The sequence below is a fragment of the Pan troglodytes genome, chromosome 1, assembly GCF_028858775.2.
Source record: "Pan troglodytes isolate AG18354 chromosome 1, NHGRI_mPanTro3-v2.0_pri, whole genome shotgun sequence".
NCBI classification, from domain to species: domain Eukaryota; kingdom Metazoa; phylum Chordata; class Mammalia; order Primates; family Hominidae; genus Pan; species Pan troglodytes.
In genome coordinates, this window is record NC_072398.2 from 203,495,902 (window position 1) to 203,517,629 (window position 21,728).

At 44.8% G+C, this 21,728-nt stretch overlaps 1 protein-coding gene across 2 annotated transcripts in view; it reads left to right on the plus strand.

Moving 5' to 3' along the window:
* The first annotated feature begins 6,008 nt into the window (after positions 1–6,008).
* WASF2 (WASP family member 2) overlaps positions 6,009–21,728 on the plus strand; it is an 84,976-nt gene continuing 69,256 nt past the window's right edge. The window contains exon 1 of one of the 2 annotated variants that reach the window (XM_016957207.3): positions 6,009–6,232. The gene's annotated coding sequence lies outside the window, so the exon portion shown is untranslated. Of the gene's footprint in view, positions 6,233–6,776; positions 6,884–21,728 lie in introns of those variants that run through there. The other variant, XM_024357298.3, reaches the window with a different exon arrangement.

Here is a 21,728-nt window from a genome sequence, read left to right on the forward strand (position 1 = left end):
CTTCGCCTCCCAGGTTCAAGCGATTCTCCTGCCTCAGCCTCCCGAGTAGCTGGGACTACAGGCACGTGCCACCACGTCTGGCTAATTTTTTTGTATTTTTAGTAGAGACAGGGTTTCACCATATTGGCCAGGATGGTCTCGATCTCTTGACCTCGTGATCCGCCTGCAGCTGAGATTACAGGTGCCTGCCACCACGCCCAGCTAATTTTTGCATTTTTAGTAGAGACAAGGTTTCACCATGTTTGTCAGGCTGGTCTCGAACTCCTGACCTCAGGCAATCCGCCCGCCTCGGCCTCCCAAAGTGCTGGGATTACAGGCACGAGCCACTGTGCCTGGCCCTGTTTTTTACATTTTTATCTATTTATGTATTTATTTTGAGCCTAGGTTAGGAAACTGGCTAATTCTTGTATTTTTGATAGAGATGGGGTTTTGTCATGTCACCCAAGCTGGTCTTGAACCCCAGGCTCAAGCGATCCCCCTGCCTTGGCATCCCAAATTGTTGGGAATACAGGTGTGAGCTACCATGCCTGGCCCTTTCCCCTCATTTGTAAAATGAGGATGATAATAACAGGACCTAATTTATAGGACTGAGGCTGGGCGCAGTGGCTCACGCCTGTAATCCCAGTACTTTGGGAGGCCGAGGCGGACAGATCACTGGAGGTCTGGAGTTCACGACCAACCTGGACAACATGGTGAAACCTCGTCTCTACAAAAAATACAAAAATTAGCCAGGCGTGGTGGTGCGAGCCTGTAATCCCAGCTACTTGGGAGGCTGAGGCAGGAGAATTGCTTGAACTGGGGAGGCAGAAGTTGCAGTGAGCCAAGATCATGCCACTGCACTGCAGCCTGGACGACAGAGCAAAACTGTGTCTCAATAAATAAATAAATAATTTATAGGACTGATATAAGGATTGACGAGTTAATGCATGTAAAGCAATTCGCACATTCCTGGCACGTAGCAAATGCCCACTAAATGTTGGTCCTTATTAATATCACCACTAAATGCACAATACCACCTCCCACTCTGAAAGCAACTTCTTTATCTGCATTGCCTAAAAGGAAAAATTAAGGCTCCTATTTTGGGACAACCTTCAAGCAATCACTGTGCTAAGTGTTTCATATTTATGATCACATTTAATTTGAACATATCTGGAAAATAAAAACAATTATGGCCAGGCCTGGTGGCTCACACCTGTAATCCCAGCACTTTGGGAGGCTGAGGTGCTGAGTCCAGGAGTCCTAGACCAGCCTGGGCAACACAGCAAGACCCCATTTCTATTTTTTTTTGGAGACGAAGTCTCACTCTGTTGCCCAGGCTGGAGTGTAGTGCTGCGATCTCGGCTCACTGCAACTTCTGCCTCCCGGGTCTACGCCATTCTCCTGCCTCAGCCTCCTGAGTAGCTGGGACTACAGGTGCCGGCCACCATGCGTGGCTAATTTTTTGTATTTTTAGTAGAGATGGGGTTTCACCGTGTTAGCCAGGATGATCTCGATCTCCTGACCTCGTGATCCGCCCGCCTCGGCCTCCCAAAGTGCTGGGATTACAGGTGTGAGCCACTGCACCTGGCCGACCCCATCTCTATTTTTTAAAATTATTAAATAAAAACAATTATGATTTTCATTTTATCGATAAGGAAATTGAGGCTCAGAGAGGTGAAGTCACCTGCCCAAAGTCACACAGCTAGGAAGTGGTATAATAGTGATTCAAATCCAGGTTTGTCTGGCTCCAAAGTCTCGTATGACAATTCAGGCCGGGCACAGTGGCTCATGCCTGTAATCCTAGTACTTTGGGAGACTGAGGTGGGAGGATCGTTTGAGCCCAGGAGTTTGAGACCAAGCTGGGCAACATAGGGAGACTTCATCTCTAAAAAACAAAACAAAAAAAATCAGCCGGGCATAGTGGCATGCACCTGTAGTCCCAGCTATTTGGGGGGCTGAGGTGGAAGGATTGCTTGAGCCCAGGAGTTCAAGGCTGCAATGAGCCATGATTGCACCACTGCAAGCCAGCCTGGGTGACAGATTAAAATCCTGTCCAAAAAAAAAAAAAAAAAAATTAAGTTTAGATGACAACTTGTCCAGTTCATGGATGTCTGTATCAGCTTGAACCCAAACCATCTGCTCCAACTGCTGCCTCAGGCTCACTTCCCTCCATGCTGGGAAGACCAAGCATTGTTTACCGAGCGACTTTTATATGCCAGACAATTTACATATATTTCCCATTAAATCCTCACCCCCACCTTATGACCCTCTATTGTTATCCCCATTCCTTAGAAGCGTAGCTGAGACACAGTGAGGTTTGATGACTGTTCAGGTCACACAATCCTCGGTGAGTTGGCAGAGCTAAGATTCAAACCCAGGTCGGTCTGCCTCAAAGCTTGCATTCTTTCAGGGACTATGAGAAAAGTACAGAGACCCTTGGTGAACAGCACTACTTTCTTATCTATTTATTTATTTATTACGTTTTTAAATAAATGAGATGGGGATCTTACTTTGTTGCCCAGGCTGGTCTCAAACTCCTGGCCTCAAGTGATCCTCCCACCTTGGCCTCCCAAAGTGCTGGGATTACAGGCGAGCCCCCACTTTCAAAGCTGAGTTTCCTCCCCTGTAACATCCTCAGTCATTCATCAACAACCATGATACTTTTCCTGGTGGCCCACAGGCCCTGAGTGCTCCACCCTTCCTCCCCACTGCCACCACCCCCATGGGCTTCCATGCCTTTCCACACCCTTTCCCTTGGCCTGCAACGCTTCTCCCAACCTCTTGCTCATTCAAGAATGGATGAACCCCAGGCCAGGTGTGGTGGCTCATGCCTGTAATCCCAGCACTTTGGGAGGCCAAGGCAGGTGGATCACTTGAGATCAGGAGTTTGAGACCAGCCTGGGCAACATGGCGAAACCCCATCTCTACTAAACATACAAAAATTAGCTGGGTGTGGTGGCACACGCCTGTAATCCCAGCTACTCAGGAGGCTGAGGCACAAGAATCGCTTGAACCCGGGAGGCGGAGGTTGCAGTGAGCCGAGATTGTCACTGCACTCCAGCGTGGGTTGCAGCCTGGGTGACAGAGCGAGACTGTCTCCAAAAAAAAAAAAGAGTAAATGAACCCCCATTCATCAACTCACCTCAGACATCATCTCTTCAGGAAAGTCTCCTTTGACCCCACCCCATCCCCTGACATTCACTCTCATAAACACATTGCACTTTACCTTCTGCTTCCTTATCTCAGTTTCTGTTTTTGATTTGTCTGATCACTTGGTTAACAACTTTCTTCCTTCCCAGACTTTAAGTTCCATGAGGGTCTGAGTCTGTTTTGCTTGCTATTGTAGCTACGCCACTGTCAGGCTGCCCTCTATGTGGTAGGTGCTTAATAATTTTTTATTGAATGGATGAATCCATGAATGAATAAATAGCTACCAGGCACTTTATACACATGACTCATTAACGCTACAATTAACTAATTGAATCCTCACAACTGCCCTTTTGTCATCATTTCAGAGAAGAGGTAGGTGAGGCTCAGAGAGCTAGAAAGTGGTGGTGCTAGGACTCGATCTCAGGTCTGCTTAACCCCAAAGCCACTGCTTTCTGCACAGCTGCCTCCCAGCACCCAACAGCCACAGCCAGGATTTAAATAGTCCTTGGTTGTCAGACCACATGTCCCAGTTTGAGCCCGGAGGACACCAATTCGGATGGCACCGGGGCCCTGCTGGCACCACCCCCTTGGCTGTCTCTGCCCTTCTGAAGTCTTAGGCTGCTTCCCCTCCCACTCCCTTCTTGGCCTCCTTCCTTTCCAGGGAGGGAAAAGGACTAGGAATTACAGCCAAGCAGCTCTTCTGGGAAAAACAATCCTGTGGTGAAAAGAGCCCTGTTCTGAGAGCAGAGAAACCTGGATTTAAGTCCTGGCATGGAGGCGGCCCTGCTGAGGGCTCACAGTGGCATCACGGCCCGCCTCTGAGCCTCTGCGTCCTCGTTTGAGATTCTGTGTAGGTTCTCGACCCATCTGTCACCCCCTTTCCACGTCCTGACTCCTAGGACCCCAGAAACAGCCTGGGCACACCCCTAGTGTCACTTTTCCTCAGGAACCCTGGTGGTTAACAGTAGCTGGGGGGTGGTCTGTGCCCAAGTCTACGTTGATCAGAGAGATGAGGGACTGACCTGGCACCCTTAAGACCTTTCCTGGAATGCTAAGGGGATGGGCGAGGGAAGAGTGGAGGGGAGGGGAGGGAAGTCATTCTCATATGATACCAGGCCTGAAAGGGAGAAATACAGGAATGGAAACCAAAAGAAACAGGTTTGAGTTCCGGGGCTGTTTCAAAGTCCCTGAAGGACCCTGGGTAAGTCATGCAACTTCAGGAAGACTCAGTTTTCTCTTCTGCAAAAATGAGGGTAATACCTGCCATACAGGGTTGCCATAGAGAATTAAGTGAGGTATCTTTGCTAACATGTTAATTTGTCACATTTCTATCTAGCTGTGGCATTTTTTTTTCTTTTTGAGACTCGCTCTGTCTCCCAGGCTGGAGTGCAGTGGCATGATCTTGGCTCACTGCAACATCCACCAACCAGGTTCAAGCGATTCTCCTGCCTCCCAAGTAGCTGGGATTACAGGCGCGCACCACCACGCCCAGCTAATTTTTGTGTTTTTAATAGAGGCGGGGTTTCTTTTTTCTTTTTTGGAGACAGAGTTTTGCCCTTGTTGCCCAGGCTAGAGTGCAATGGCGCGATCTCGGCTCACCGCAACCTCTGCCTCCCAGGTTGAAGCGATTCTCTTGCTTCAGCCTCTGGAGTAGCTGGGATTACAGGCATGTGCCACCATGCCCGGCTAATTTTTTGTATTTTTAGTAGAGATGGGGTTTCACCATGTTGGCCAGGCTGGTTTCAAACACCTGACCTCAGGTGATCCGCCTAGAGGCGGGGTTTCACTTGGCCAGACTGGTCTTCAACTCCTGACCTCAAGTAATCCGCCCGCCTCGCCTTGGCCTCCCAAAGTGTTGGGATTACAGGCGTGAGCCACCGCGCCCGGCCTTTTTTTTTTTTTTTTTTTTTTTTTTTTGAGATGGGGTTTCGTTCTTGTTGCCCAAGCTGGAGTGCAATGGCGTGACCTCGGCTCACTGCAACCTCCGCCTCCCGGGTTCAAGCGATTGTCCGCCTCAGCCTCCTGAGTAGCTGGCATTACAGGCATGCGCCACCACGCCTGCGTAATTTTGTATTTTTAGTAGAGATGGGGGTTTCTCCAAGTTGGTCAGGCTGGTCTCGAACTCCTGACCTCAGGTGATCCGCCCGCCTCAACCTCCCAAAGTGCTGGGATTACAGGCATGAACCACCGCGCCCGGCCAGCTGCAGCCTTTTATAATCAACAAGACGAGCATATTCCCCACTCATGCATGAGTCCTCAACAACCACTCCCGCATGTGAGGCACAGACGACTGCTCCTATTTTGCAGAAGGACAAACTGAGACCCAGATAAATTCTGGAAGTTGTCTGAGGTCGCAGAGTGAAGTGGCTGAACCAGGGTTCCGCTCACTTGACCATGGCTTTTCAGTACTATCCCCCATTCCCAGGACCCGGGCCTTGCCCCGGATGGACTGTGCAGGACGGGATAGAGCTTGTGACTCACTCTCCCCACCCTACTTTCTGCCCTGGCTGAGACCGGAGTGAAGGGACAACACTATGCGCAACTTGAGGGGTGTCCACAGAAAGTTTACGGGCTTGGCCCCTTCCTTTCACTAAATCTAGCGGTTCTTTCAAGGCTAACAAGAAGAATTCATCTTTCAACACACTTTGTACGAGTTTTTACACTTTCTTAGGTGAGCTTTCCCTATTTTGAATTTAGGAGTCGGTTTACCTTAATCTCCACCCCCCACTTCACTTGGTTTGCACCCCGCTGTTTACTCCGATTGCGGAAGTCGCCCGGGTGGAGCTCTGGGGAGGGTACCCGTGAGTACGTCTTTTGCGTAGTTATTTAACTGGCGTTTTACTCAGGCCAATGGAATGCCCCGAAGCCCCGGGTGGGTGGGGCAGTGAGCCAATCAGGGCCATTGGCGGGGTGTGGCTGCGTCCCAGGGCGGGGAATCGCGTAATGGCGGACACAGGCCGGGCGAGCGCGGCTGGGGGCGTAGCGCGCTGAGGGGGTCCGGCCGTTTGGCAGCCCGCGAGGCGGTCCGCGGGAGCACACTCTGTGCGGAGACTGGGCGGCCGGCCGACCCTTCCTGTCGCTGACGGCGACTGCGGGAGGCCAGGTGAGCAACAAGTCCCCTTGGGTAGACCCCGCTGGGAGGCGCGGGCCCCGGCCGGGCCGCTCTTCCCGAGCCGTGCAAGGTCTCGGGGGACTGGGTGCCGCGACTCCTACTGCGGACTGGCAGAGGCCGGGCGAGCGGTCAGCGCGGGGTGGCGTTTTAGTCCACCCCACCCCCTCAGGGAGGGAGGGAGTGACCCGAAGTCCCCTTCGGAAACTTGGAGGGGTCCACAAGTCTGAGGGACTATGAGTGTCCCGGCCTGACCTGGTTTTGCCATCAGCTCGCTGTGTGATCTTGAGCAAGTCACTTTCCTCTCTAGGCCTTAGTTTACCCCCTGTGTAAAACGAGGGTTTCGTCGGCAGATGTATGTACAGGAGTTGGGTCCCAGCTGTTGTCTGAGACCTTGGACAAGTTCTTCCCCAGGCTGAGCCTCAGTTTCCATCTCTGGACCATGAAGTAATTGAGGTGCTCGTTGAGGCCCCGGCCTGCTAAATTAAGGAGGACACTGTGTGTGTGTGTGTGCGTGTGTGTGTGTGTGTGTGTGTGTGTGTGCGCGCGCGCGCGCGCGTACAGGATAGTCTGCAGAGTAAGGAGGAGAGTTGTCTAAAGGGGCTGTTCCAAGGAGGACGTGGGTGCTACCCAGACCATGATGGGGTGAGTTGGGGTCCTCTTGGTTCTCCAGGAATCCTAGAGCCTCTGAGAGGGAAAGTTTTAATACGGTTGTCCATAGAACCGGAGAAGAGGAAGGACTCCTTGGAGCCCCTTGGGGCTCTGATTGGAATTTAGGTCCAGAATTCAGGAGGGTTAGAAGGAAGAGGAAGAACTTTTATGGCAGCCCTACTAGGTGTCAACCCTTGCTTAGGCATATGTTCTTATTTTTTTACAGTGACTCTTGAGAATTTACACATAAGGAAACTGAGTTTCAGAGGAGTTAAGTAATTTGCCCAAGGTCGCACAGTAAAGGGCAGAGGTTACTTAACTAAATTGTTTCCTCTGAGAATCACTGGGCAAGGGGGAAGTCACTGCCCACTCAAAAGATAGTGTTAGGGAAGTTTGCCTTGTTACAAATGGGGGCAGAGGTCTGGCCTCAGATATGTGATTTGACTTCTGGCATGGGGACCGTCTTGATCTCTGGAAGGTTAATTATAAGTCCAGCCCCTTTATTCAGTCTGTAAGTTGGAAAGAACTATTTGTAAGTCGTAAAAGTCCCTTTGAAGTGTGTGTCAGGACCTCAGAGAGCTCCATTTGAATCCTGGTGGGGTTGCCTATAGAAAAAGTTCAGCAGCTATTGGTGTATATAGACTAGACTTTGGTTCAGAGTGGTGCCAGCCCATTCGCTTCTTCTCCTCCATCAGAGGGCCACATTTTCTTGGGATGGGAGAAATTTCCCATTTGTTCAAATTTCTTTGGATTTCTTGGGTGAAAGGTTCAATAGCCCACCTCTGATTAAGCTTAATATCCCTTTCTTTGTGCAACCTGTTATTTGACTTCTAATGAGTGAAGATTGTGGATTTGGGGTAGGCGGTAGTTGGGTGCAATAACTTGCTGCCCTTAATTTTTCCAAACCTCAGAGCTTTTGGTTAATCAGAATAGTAGGGACGGCTATGGGTATTGTTCTCATATGTCAATAGTGGAGAAGAAAATTGGAAGAGGAAGTTACTGAGAAAGAGGGCGTTTCTTAGCAGTGGAGCCAGTATGTATTTCTTTGTTTGAAATTCTAAAACCAGAAAAGCAGCAACTACAGGAGGAAGGAAGGAAAGAACTGTGAAACTTTTTCTTGTTCAGATATCTTTAAGAGCTATTCCTGTCTCTATCCATGTCCCAGGCTCTACTTTCATAGAAAAAGTCAATTGTAATTTGTTCAGTTTTCTTCTAGAATGAAATAATTTTAAATCTTAAACCCTCTGAGAATAGTTGTTTAAAAATCAGAGCATTTTATTGAGTAAATTATTTACAATGGATTATTCTTTTTCTCAGCATATTACTAATTCGGTCTTATATATAAAATATATATATAACATAAGAATATAAAATAAATATATAATATATAATATACATTATATAATATAATATACATTATATAATATAATATACATTATATAATATACATTATATAATATAATGATATACATTATATTATATAATGATATACATTATATAATATAATGATATACATTATATAATATAATGATATACATTATATATTGTATAAAAATATAAAATATATATCATATATTATATAAAATATATATTATATATTATATATTATATAACATATATTATATAATATATGATATATATTTATATAAATATATTTATATGAATATATATTTATATATATTTATATAAATATATTTATATAAATATATATTTATATTTGTATATCTATTAAACATATTTATATAAATATATATTAAATATATATATTTATATAAAATATATATTATAGGCCGGGCATGGTGACTCACGCCTGTAATCCCAGCACTCTGGGAGGCCGAGGCGGGTGGATCACGAGGTCGGGAGATCGAGACCATCCTGGCTAACACGGTGAAACTACGTCTCTATTAAAAATACAAAAAGTAGCCGGGCGTGGTGGCGGGCGCCTGTAGTCCCGGCTACTCGGGAAGCTGAGGCAGGAGAATGGTGTGAACCCGGGAGGCGGAGTTTGCAGTGAACCGAGATCGCACCACTGCACTCCAGCATGGGCGACAGAGCGAGACTCCGTCTCAAAAAAAAATCTCTCTATATAGATTATATTATATATATAATCTATATTTTATATATATGTTATATATAATATATAATATATGTAACATAAAATTTATATAATATATAAATGTAGATTATATGTAAATATAATATATAGATTATATATAATATATATCATCTATAATGTATGGGTTATATATGTAAAATATAATCTATATATTATATATATATCAGTCACCCAGGCTGGAGCGCGGTGGCGTGATCTCGGCTTACTGCAACCTCCGCCTCCCAGGTTCGGGCGATTCTCCTGCCTCAGCCTCCCAAGTATCTGGGACTACAGGCATGCACTGCCACGCCTGGCTAATTTTTGTATTTTTAGTAGAGATGGGGTTTTGCCATGTTGGCCAGGCTGGTCTCAAACTCCTGACCTCGGTTGATCACCTGCTGCGGCCTCCGGAAGTGCTGGGATTACAGGCGTGAGCCACCACGCCCAGCTGAGTCTTTAGCTATATTTTAACTGTGATTTCAACCTAAGGAATTGATTTAGATATTAGAGGATGCAAATATCACCATCACTTGAAAAACACATAATAATGTGTTTGGCTTTTGACATGTTAAGTCTTTTTATGCTTTATTTTCCAGGATTGTGTGTATGTGATAGTTGTGAAGACACTGAATTTATTGCACGTGAAGCTCTATTAATACATTCATTCCCAATATGTTATATTTTCTGTAAAATAATTAGTCTTAATTAGTATACCGGTCCACAGTACCTTATTCAAAATCCTTGGCACCAAAAAAAAAGTTCTTGGGACCAAATGTATATCTGAATTTAAAAATTTTTGGATTTTGGGGTTTTAGAAAAGAAATATGGTACTATGTGTTATGTAATACCCCAGAGAGGTCAGGACAGCACTTTTTAAATCAGATGTATTTTATTATTTCTGTAGTAAAATGTCTGGATGTTCATACTAACTGGGATAAATAAATACTGTGCTGTCATTAGCCTTATGTCATTTCTTGTCAGGTTTTGCCTCCAAATGAATAATGAAAAATTTATTTTTCACAACCTTTGCATTTTGGAGATAAAGTGAAGGGACTGTAGATCTCTATAGGTAAAACTTACGTGATAGGCCAGGCGCGGCGGCTCAAGCCTGTAATCCCAGCACTCTGGGAGGCCGAGGCGGGCAGATCACAAGGTCAGGAGTTCGAGACCAGCCTGACCAACATGGTGAAACCCCGTCTCTACTAAAAATACAAAAATTAGCCGGGTGTGGTGGTGCACGCCTATAATCCCAGCTACTCAGGAGGCTGAAGCAGGAGAATCGCTTGAATCCGGGAGGCGGAGGTTGCAGTGAGCTGAGATCACGCCACTGCACTCCAGCCTGGGAGACAGAGCAAGACTCTGTCTCAAACAAACAAACAAACAAACAAACAAAATTACATGATAACAAGAGCAATTACAAGGAAAAATATTGTATAGCCCAGTTAATTTCAAAGTCATGTGTCCTAAAAACAATATTACATAGAAGACACCTTTTGTTGTTTCTGTCATACAGAAATCTTACTGTGATTAAAATGTGCCTGATAAGCATTTTTCTTAAGTACCACAATTTATGCTTTAATATCTTCACTAGTCTCTGAAATTTTAGAATGACACCCTCCACCTCTTTTGTTTTTAATTTTAAAAATTTTATTTCTTTTATTTTCTTTTTTTCTTTTTTTAAACAGTAGAGATGGGCTCTCGAAATGTTGCCAGGCTGGTCTCAAACTTCTGCCTTCAAGTGATCTTCCCGCCTTGGCCTCCCCAAAGTGTTGAGATTACAGGTGTGATACTTCATGCCCTGCCCCCACCTCTTCTTTAAATAGTAATTTGTAGGGTCTTTGCTCATCATTTTTTGTATAGCATTTAAGAGAATTGTACTTTTTGCATATAATTCAGAGAAAAACAAATCAAATGCAGATCTGTAGATTCATGTTTGCCAATTTTTTTTTTTTTTTTGAGACCAAGTTTCGCTCTTATTACCCAGCCTGGAGTACAATGGCGCAATCTTGGCTCACTGCTACCTCTGCCTCCTGGGTTCAAACAATTCTCCTGCCTCAGCCTCCTGAGTAGCTGGGATTACAGGCATCTGCCACCACGCCCGGCTAAGTTTTGTATTTTTAGTAGAGACGGGGTTTCTCCAAGTTGGCCAGGGTGGTCTTGAACTCTTGACCTCAGGTGATCCACCTGCCTTGGCCTCCCAAAGTGCTGGGATTACAGGCATTAGCCACCACACCCGGCCATGTTTGCCAAATTTTAAAGCTGATTTTTTTCCTTTAGAGTATTTTTTTTTTTTTTTTTTTTTTTTTTTTGAGACAGAGTCTCGCTCTGTCATCCAGGCTGGAGTGCAGTGGCGTGATCTCGGCTAACTGCAACCTCCGCCTCCCGAGTTCACGCCATTCTCCTGCCTCAGCCTCCCGAGTAGCTGGGACTACAGGTGCCCGCCACCATGCCTGGCTAATTTTTTGTTTTGTATTTTTAGTAGAGACAGGGTTTCACCTTGTTAGCCAGGATGGTCTCGATTTCCTGACCTCATGATCCGCCCACCTCGGCCTCCCAAAGTTCTGGGATTACAGGCATGAACCACCGCGCCCAGCCTAGAGTATTCTTTAGAATGAGGTAAAAACTGTTAGTGGGATTTGGGTCAAAATTTTGTTTATTTTTAATTTATGAAGCTTCCACAATTTGCACATCTTGGTGTAAGGAGTTTACTAAAATACATTTAATTTTGAGTATTTTTATTTTAAGTGTATGCTATATGAGAAACTTCTGTTTACCAGCCATATGAATTCGGGTGGTTTCTTTAAATGGCCAAGGGCCTCTACTAGCACAATTTCAAAACTCAGGCTACTCTTAGTTTTCTCGGACATCTCTACTGTAGAGTGAGGTGGACTGGTATTGTTGGAGGATGAAGAATTATTTTTTCTCTTTAGAAGAAAGCCCCATGACAGCATGGATTGTGGAATTTTGTCCTTTAAGAAACCAAGTAGCTGCCTGGTTTGAGGGCCTGAATTCATCCACCTACTTGGGGTGGCTCCATAGTTCCTAAGAATGGTACCTTCACTGTTTTGGAGATACAAAGGATGAGAAACTGTATCAAGAGTTGCAGGTGGAGTCAGTGTGTGATTGGACTAGGGAATGGGAAAAATTATTATTGTTATTATTTGAGACAGGGTCTCACTCTGTTGCCCTGGCTTGAGTGCAATGGCAGTATCACAGCTCACTCACTGCAGCCTCAACCTCCTAGGCTCAAGCAGTCCTCCTCTTGCCTTAGCCTCCCAAATAGCTGGGACTACATGTGAGCGCTACCATGCCCACCTAATTTGTTAAATTTTTTAGAGACGAGGTCTCACTATGTTGCCCAGGCTGGTCTTAAACTGAGCTCAAGCCATCCTGCTGCCTTGGCCCCCTAAAGTGCTGAGATTACAGGGATAAGCATAAGCCACCATGCCCAGACCCCTCACCCCCTTTTTGTTGTTGTTGTTTGAGATGGAGTCTCACTCTGCCGCCCATGCTGGAGTGCAGTGGCGTGATCTCGGCTCACTGTAACCTCTGCCTCCTGGGTTCAAGGGATTCTACTGCCTCAGCCTTACTAGTAGCAGCTGGGATTACAGGTGCGTGCCACCATGCCTGGCTAATTTTGTTTTTGTTTTTGTTTTTGTTTTCTGAGACAGAGTTTTGCTCTTGCTGCCCAGGCTAGAACAATGGCATGATCTCGGCTCACTGCAACTTCTGCCTCCCAGGTTCAGGGCGAGTCTCCTGCCTCAGCCTCCCGAGTAACTGGGATTACAGGCATGTGCCACCATGCCTGGCTAATTTTTGCATTTTTAGTAGAGATGGGGTTTCACTGTGTTGGTCAGGCTGGTCTAGAACTCCTGACCTCAGGTGATCTACCCACCTCAGCCTCCCAAATTGCTGGGATTATGGATGTGAGCCACCACGCCCAGCCTAATTTTGTATTTTTAGTAGAGACGGGGTTTCACCATGTTGGCCAGGCTGATCTCGAACTCTTGACCTCAAGTGATTTGCCCACCTCGGCCTTCCAAAGTACTGGGATTACAGGCGTGAGATACTAATAATGCTTTAATTATGGCCTCTGTATTCTGCTTCATTCTTGTGTGCTCCTCTTCCATTTCATGGTCTGACCAGGAATACTTAAGCAGCATCCCTGGTCTCTACTCACTGGATGACTGGATGCCAATAGCACCCCCTCTGCCCCAGTTGTGATAACCAGAAATGTCTCCAGATATTGTTACTTTTATCCTGGGGGGATAGATTTCCCCGTTGAGAGCTACTGTATCAATAGGGGTAGGAGTGGTGGAGCAATAGAGGAAAGTGATTATAGATGTCCTCAGGTGCATGTTCTCCTTTTTCTCCTTCTTTCTGGTTATGCAGTTCCTGTCCCTGACTTTGGATAAGAAAATGAGAAAAATCAGGAGGTGACCATTTAAAAATAGCCCCATTATTTTTATTCTGTTCAAGTTTTATTTTATTTGGTTTAAATATATTAGAGCAGGACAGATAGCTGAATTATTTATGCAGATCTATGTAAATTTAATTTCTACCACTGATTAAGATTACATAGAGTAAAGAACTACTGGACTATTACTACCTACCTTGCATGAAAGACTGTTTCTCGGAAAAGCTCATAGCTGAAAAGTTTAACACTTAAAGGATAACCAGCATTGCTTATATAAAGAACTTGCCAGAACTTGTCAGGATTCTTGCTAATTTTTGAGCTTCATGGCTAAGATGTATCTCTTGATGTCCCTGCATAAACACTTCATAACTCCAAAAAACATGTTTAGAATGGGCATGCTTTTCTAAGCTCAGTATTTTTTGTGACAGGCGGATTGGTCAAGGCAGTGGTCCTTAGTTCCTCTGGGCATTCATAAATTAATGACAAGGTAGTGGTAACATTTGAAGACTTCATTCTCTTTTGGCCAACTCTGTACAATATAACATTATAATCATTCATGTCTTAGTCACCATTAAGGTAAAGTTGAATGAGTGTTTTTTCCTGTTCTGTTTGAAGTTATGAATGGTACTTTACAGAATTCAAATGTATAGTTATGAATAGTATCTCAGAATAGTTACCATTTATGCAAATGCAACACACTTCTTAACTTAGAAACCAAACAGAATTGAATTAGAAAAGAGAAGAATAGAAACAAGAATTGTTGAATGCTTGCTGAAGAAATAATGTTCAGATATAGAAGTATCTCAGAAAAATTTGCTTTTCATCATGATTTCCACAGACTAATAAATAATTTGAGATTGATAGGAGAGGCTATTAAACTTTGCCTGTGATATTTCTTTTCAAGCTCTGTTTTTCTTTCTGGTAAAATACAGAGAAGTCTGAGATGTACTCTCAGCTGTAAGATTAATTCCATTTGAACAAAATAGTTTCTTTTTTTTCTTTTTTCTTTTTTTTGAGATGGAGTCTTGCTCTGTCGCCCAGGCTGGAGTGCAATGGCCCGATGATGTTGGCTCACTGCAGCCTCTGTGCACGCCCTCCCCGCCCACCCCGGGCTCAAGCCATTCTCCTGCCTCGGCCTCCTGAGCTAAGTAGCTGCGATTACAGGCGCCCACCCCCATGCCTGGCTAATTTTTGTATTTTTAGTAGAGACGGGGTTTTGTCATGTTGGCCAGGCTGGTCTCAAACTCCTGGCCTCAAGTGATCTGCCCACCTCTGCTTCCCAAAGTGCTGGGATTACAGGCGTGAGCCACCACGCCTGGCCCCAAGTTTCTTATTTTGAGAATACAGAAGGCTTTTTGAGAAAAAGCAGTGGTTTGACTCATTTCCAATTTGAGTGAACATGTGCATGTGTATACACACATGCGTTATTTTTTTCATACGGAGTCTCCCTCTGTCGCCCAGGCTGGAGTGCAGTGGCGTGATCTCGGCTCACTGCAACCTCCACCTCCCAGGTTCAAGTGATTCTCCTGCCTCAGCCTCCTGAGTAGCTGGGACTATAGGCGCGTGCCACCACGCCTGGCTAATTTTTTTTTTTTGTATTTTTAGTAGAGACGGGGTTTCACCATGTTAGCCAGGATGGTCTCGATCTCCTGACCTCCACACATGCATTCTTTTTTTGTTTTTTTGTTTTTGTTTTTTGAGACAGACTCTCACTCTGTCACCCAGGCTAGAGTGCAGTGGCGTGATCTCGGCTCACTGCAAGCTCTGCCTCCCAGGTTCACGCCATTCTCCTGCCTCAGCCTCCCGAGTAATTGGGACTACAGGGAGGAGCTGGGAGTGGCTGGGACTACAGGCGCCTGCCACCACGCCTGACTAATTTTTTTGTATTTTTAGTAGAGACGGGGTTTCACCGTGTTAGCCAGGATGGTCTCGATCTCCTGACCTCCGCCCGCCTCGGCCTCCCAAAGTGCTGGGATTACAGGCGTGAGCCACCGCACCTGGCCCAACACATGCATTCTTAAATATGTCGTGTGGCTTGTGTGAATTTTAAGCTTTGTAATTGACATAGTAAAGTAACAAGAGCAGTTCATTTACTCTCAAGTATTTTGATTTGAAACCTCCTCTCCTTCCTCCATACCTGGCTTATGCCTTTGTTCTAGCAAGTACTCAGTTTATTTCTATTTTATTATATTTTATTTTATTTTTATTTTCTTTTTTTTTTGAGATGGAGTCTCATTCTGTTTCCAGGCTGGAGTGCAGTGGTGCTATCTAATCTCACTGCAACCTCTGCCTCCCGGGTCCAAGCGATTCTTGTGCCTTAGCCTCTCGAGTAGCTGGGATTACAGGTGCTTGCCACCATACTCGGCTAATTTTTGTATTTTTAGTAGAGATGGGGCTTCACCATGTTGGCCAGGCTGTTCTCGAACTCCTGACCTCAAGTGATCTGCCCAATTCGGCCTCCCAAAGTGCTGGGATTACAGACATGAGCCTCCACACCCGGCTATAAGTACTCAGTTTAAAAAGTTTGCTCTTAAATCAGGTCTTGAGAAATTTTGTTTAACTGTGTAGAAGAAGGTTTTGGGTCATGCCTATTGATACTTCTTTTCATTCACAATTGGGAACTATAAGTGAATTTCCCTTTGTAGAATATTGATAGTCTTTAAAGAATAGTATTCCTGAATACCAACGGCATCTGTGGAATTATGAGAATTATAAGACTAACTTCTTCCCTATCTTTACTTTTAAAGTTCCTTCAGCATTCATTGGATGATAATTTGCAAAGCATAGTGCTCCACTTTGTTGTATACTATTACAGACAGTCCCCAGCACTTGAGATATATTAGTAGCTACTTTTTTTTTTTTTTTTGAGACGGAGTCTTGCTCTGTCACCCAGGCTGGAATGTAGTGGCGCCATCTTGGCTCACTGCAGCTTCTGCCTCCCTGGTTCCAGTGATTCTCCTGCCCCAGCCTCCTGAGTAACTAGGATTATAGGCATGTGCCACCACACCCAGCTAATTTTTGTATTTTTAGTAGAGACGGGGTTTCACCATATTGGCCAGGCTGGTCTTGAACTCATGACCTCAGGTGATCCACCCACCTCGGCCTCCCAAAGTGCTGGGATTACAGGCGTGAGCCACCGTGCCAGGCCATTAGTAGCTGCACTTTATAGATAAAGTAAACTGGTTCTGAGAGATTAACTTCCTCAAAATTATTCAACTAAATAATGGAACATTTGAAATTGAAATGTCTTTTTTAAGATGAGATTTATATTTATTTTAAAATTATTTGGAATTTTAAAATAATAAAATAGAGATGAGGTGTGGGTATGTTGCTAAGGCTGGTCTCCAGCCCCTGGCTTCAAGTGATCCTCCCACCTTAGCCTCGAAGGTGCTGCCAAGATTACAGGTGTAAGCCACCAAGCCTAGCCAAGATTTTTTTTTTTTGAGATGGAGTCTCACTCTGTCGCCCACACTGGAGTGCAGTGGCGCAGTCTTGGCTCACTGCAACCTCCGCCTCCTGGGTTCAAGCAATTCTCCTGCCTCAGCCTCCCGAGTAGCTGGGATTACAGGTGCCTGCCACCACGCCTGGCTAATTTTTTGTATTTTTAGTAGAGATGGGGTTTCACCATGTTGACTAGGGTGGTCTTGAACTCCTGACCTTGTGATTCACCCACCTCGGCCTCCCAAAGCTCTGGGATTACAGGCGTGAGCCACCACGCCCGGCCCTAACCAAGATTTTTAAAGGTAAAACTTATATACAGTGAGATGGAAGTATATAATTAGATGAGTTTTGACAAATGTAAACACCTATGTAGCCAACACCCACATCAAGAAATAGAACATTTTGGCTGGGCGCAGTGGCTCACGCCTGTAATCCCAGCGCTTTGTGAGGTCGAGGCGGGTGGATCACCTGAGGTCGGGAATTAGAGACCAGCCTGACCAACATGGAGAAGCCCTGTCTCTACTAAAAATACAAAAAATTATCTGGGTGTGGTGACGGATGCCTGTAATCCCAGCTACTCTGGAGGCTGAGGCAGGAGACTCACTTGAACCTGGGAGGCGGAGTTTGCAGTGAGCCGAGATCACGCCATTGCACTCCAGCCTGGGCAACAAGAGCGAAACTCCATCTCAAAAAAAGGAAAAAGAAATAGAATATTTTTATAACCCTCCAAAGTTCCCTCCTTCCAGTTCCCCTTCCAGTCAATCTCCACCATTTTATAGGCAACCAATGTTCTGATTTCTATCCCCACATATTAAATTTACCTGTTCTTGAATCATATAGTATGCACACTTTTGTGTCTGACTTTTTCTGTTCAACATAAAGTTTTTCACATTTGTCCATGTTAATGTGTATACGAACCCAAGTCCTTTGATGCATATCTAGAGTTCTTTCCAACAAACCACAGCTACTAATTTGCTTATTCTTACATCATATCCTTTTTTTTTTTTTGCTTTGCTATTTGCATGAAATTTATTTTCTACTTCTTTTCTTTCTTTCCTTTTTTATTTTTTTTGGAGGTAGAGTCTTCCCTCTGACCCCCAGGCTAGAGTGCAGTGGCAGGATCTCGGCTCGCTGCAACCTCTGCCTCCCGGGTTCAAGCAGTTCTTCTGCCTCAGCCTCCCAAGTCGGGGACTTGGAGACGGGTTTTCACCATGTTGGTCAGATTGGTCTTGACCTCCTGGTTTCAAGTGATCCACCTGCTTCAGCCTCCCAAAGTGCTAGGATTACAGGCATGAGCCACTACACCCAGCCTGCCTCCCATTTCTAATATCCTAGATTTATTTATTTTTAAAATCTCTTTGAAGTTACAAAAGTAATACTTGCTCATTGCAACAGATTATTTTTTATTTTTTGAGACGAAGTCTTGCTCTGTCACCCAGGCTGGAGTGCAGTGGCATGATCTCTGCTCACTGCAACTTCCACCTGCCTGGTTCAAGTGATTCTTCTGCCTCAGCCTATCGAGTAGCTGGGATTGTAGGCATGTGTCAACACGCCCAGCTAATTTTTGTATTTTTAGTAGAGATGGGATTTCGCCATGTTGGCCAGGCTGGTGTTGGACTCCTGGCCTCACGTGATCTGCCAGCATCAGCCTCCCAAAGTGCTGGGATTACAGGCGTGAGCCACCGCGCCTGGCCTTAAAAAGACATTTTAAAAAAATCTGTACTCATATAGAAGCCCCTCTGGTCCCTTTGGTCTTCTGCGATATCTTTCTAGGCCTTCTCTATTTTACCTTTTTTGTGCTATGATGACTACAACTGCACATTCTATTCTAGGTACAGGTACACTTTGGTTTGTACAAGGATAGGATGATATGTTCTGTGTTTCCAAAGCTTTCATAATGACAGCCAGTATTTTGTTGCCTTTTTGTAGCTGTATTCAGGGTACAGTCTAGGGACTTTGAAACCCCTTTCCTATGTTAAAACAGGTAGTTTTAGAGCTCATCATTTGATAATTATAGTTTGAACTATTTTTCTGTCACTGAATTACCTTATTTTTGTCTACATGGAAGCTGTTTTTCACATTGCTGAACACACAGAGCCTTGCACCATTGTACTTCTATGTGTTGCTGTAGAGTCATCTGCAAACTGGGAAGATTTCACTATTGTTTTTTCTAGATAATTTCTAAAAATGTTAATTGTGGTACATTTCAGCCTTGATCCCTTGGGGACCCTTTGTTTATACATCTTTAGAGAAGGGACTGTGTCACAACTCTCTTATTTCTGTTTTTAAATGAATTCTCTGGGGGAAAAATAGTCTACTTATTTGCTCTTTTCAGAAGCCTCTAGAAGAGGTTTTTTTTTTTTTAATTTTGTCCACTTAATTCTCATTATACCATGTGATGTAGTTTGAATATGTATCCTCTCTAAATCTCATGTTGAAATGTAATACCCAGTGTTGGAGATGGGGCCTGGTAGGAGGTGTTTGGGTCATGGGGGCAGGTCCCTCATGAATGGCTTGGGCCATCCCCTTGGTGATAAGTGAGCTCTCGCTCTGAGTTCACATGTGAAGTGCCTGCTTGCGCTTTTCCTTCCGCCATGAGTAAAAGCTTCCTGAAGCCTCCCCAGGAGCACATGCTGGCACTGTTTCCTGTACAGCCTGCAGAACTGTGAGCCAGTGAAACCTCTTTGCCTATAAATTACCCAGTCTCAGATATTTCTTTATAGCAATGCAAGAATGGCCTAAGACACCATGTACCTTCTCATCAGATGTGTATATGTTTACCTAAGGCCTCATAAACAGTAGGTTTTCTGTAAGCCTTTGCTATATTAAACATTCAACAATAGGATAATGCCTAGTATTGGGTTATTAGTTTAACATTCAACAGATGTATTAAGTGCCTACTATGTGTCACGTACTACTAAGGATACAACTCAGTGATCTTGAGAAGAAACAAGGTCCATGCTCTCATGCAGTTTGGGAAGCCTTGGATAGACAGTAAAGACATAAATAAGGCTGGGTGTAGTGGCTCACGCCCACATGGGGAGGCGTGAGGCCAAGTATTTTGGGAGGCCAACGTAGGCAGATCACTTGAGCCCAGGAGTTTGAGACCAGCCTGGGTAACATGGTGAAACCCCATCCCTACAAAAAATACAAAAATTAGCTGGGTGTGATAGTGTGCACCTGTAGTACCAGCTGCTCGGGAGGCTGAAGTGGGAGGATCACTTGAACCCAGGAGGCAGAGGTTGCAATGAGCCAAGATTATGCCACTGCACTCCAGCCTGGGCAACAGAGGCAGACACTGTCTCAAACAAAACAAAACAAAACAAAAAGACATAAAAAGTTAAAGATTGTGATGTATGTTAGAAAATAAAATAGGGTGCTATAATAGAGAGTAATAGAGGGACTTAGATAAGGATGGTCAGGAAAGGCTTCTCTGAGAAGGTGATATACTGAAAGTGAAGAATGAAAATGAACCATCGAAATAGAGAAACGAGGGAAGAGAGTTCCAGGGAGAAGGAACTGTTGATGGCAGAAGCCCTGAATCAGGAAAATCCTTAGTGTATCCTGAGAGTGATGGAAGCCTACCATGGCTATGTATTAGTGAACGGTGGTAACAAAATATGTGATTGGAGAGATGGGTAGGAGCCAGATATTTCAAAGCTTTTTAGGACTGTTAAGGAGTTCTGTTTATTTATATTTTGAGACAAGGTCTTGCTCTGTTGCCCAGGCTAGTGGCACAGTCATGGCTCGCTGCAGCTTTGAACTCCTGGGACTCAAGTGATCCTCCTGCCTCAGCCTCCTGCGTAACTGGGACTACAGTTACATAACACCACACCTGCCTAATTTTTAAATTTTATGTGTAGAGATTGGGTCTCACTGTGTTGCCCAGGCTGGTCTTGAACCCCTGGCCTCAAGCAGTCCTCCTGCCTCAGCCTCCCAAAGTGGTAGGCTTTCAGATGTGAGCCACCACATCTGGCCAGGAGTTTTGTGTGTATTTTGTTTTGTTTTGTTTTGTTTTTGAGACAAGATCCCACTCTGTCACCTAGGCTGGAGTGCAGTGGTGTGATCATGGCTCACTGCAGCCTTAACCTCTGTGGCTCAAGTGATCCTCCCACCTCAGCCTCTTGGGTACTTGGGACTACAGATGCAGGTCACCATGCCAGGCTAATTGTTTTATTTTTTATTTTTATTTTTTTTTTGAGGCAGAGTCTTGCTCTGTTGCCCAAGCTGGAGGGCAGTGGCATGATCTCGGCTCACTGCAACCTCTGCCTCCTGGGTTTAGGCACGATTCTGCTGCCTCAGCCTCCTGAGTAGCTGGGACTATAGGCTCATGCCACCATGCGCAGCTAATTTTTGTATTTTTAGTAGAGGCGGGGTTTCATCATGTTGGCCAGGATGGTCTCGATCTTGTGACCTCGTGATCCGCCCGCCTCAGCCTCCCAAAGTGCTGGGATTAGAGGTGTGAGCCACCATGCCCAGCCTAATTATTTTATTTTTTATGGAGATGGAGTCTCACTATGTTGCCTAGGCTATTCTTGAACTCCTGGGCTCAAGTGATCCTCAGCTTCAGCCTCCCAGAGTGCTGAGATTACAGGCGTGTGAGCTACTTTGCCTGAGTGTGTCTTATTTTTAAGTAAAATGGGAAGTCTGGAAGAAGTGTTTTGTTTTTAAATTGAGGTGCTTGAAGATTTAAAAAAAAAACCTTTTTAATGAAAAAATATCAAGCATACATGTAAGTAAAGAGAATGATGTAATGAACTCCTATGTATCTATCTCCTAGCCTCAACAAGTATCAACTCATGGCCATTACAACAGGTCTTTGAATAACATTATTTTGTTCACCTTCATTGCGTTATAATGTTGATGAGAAAAAAAATGTATTCCTG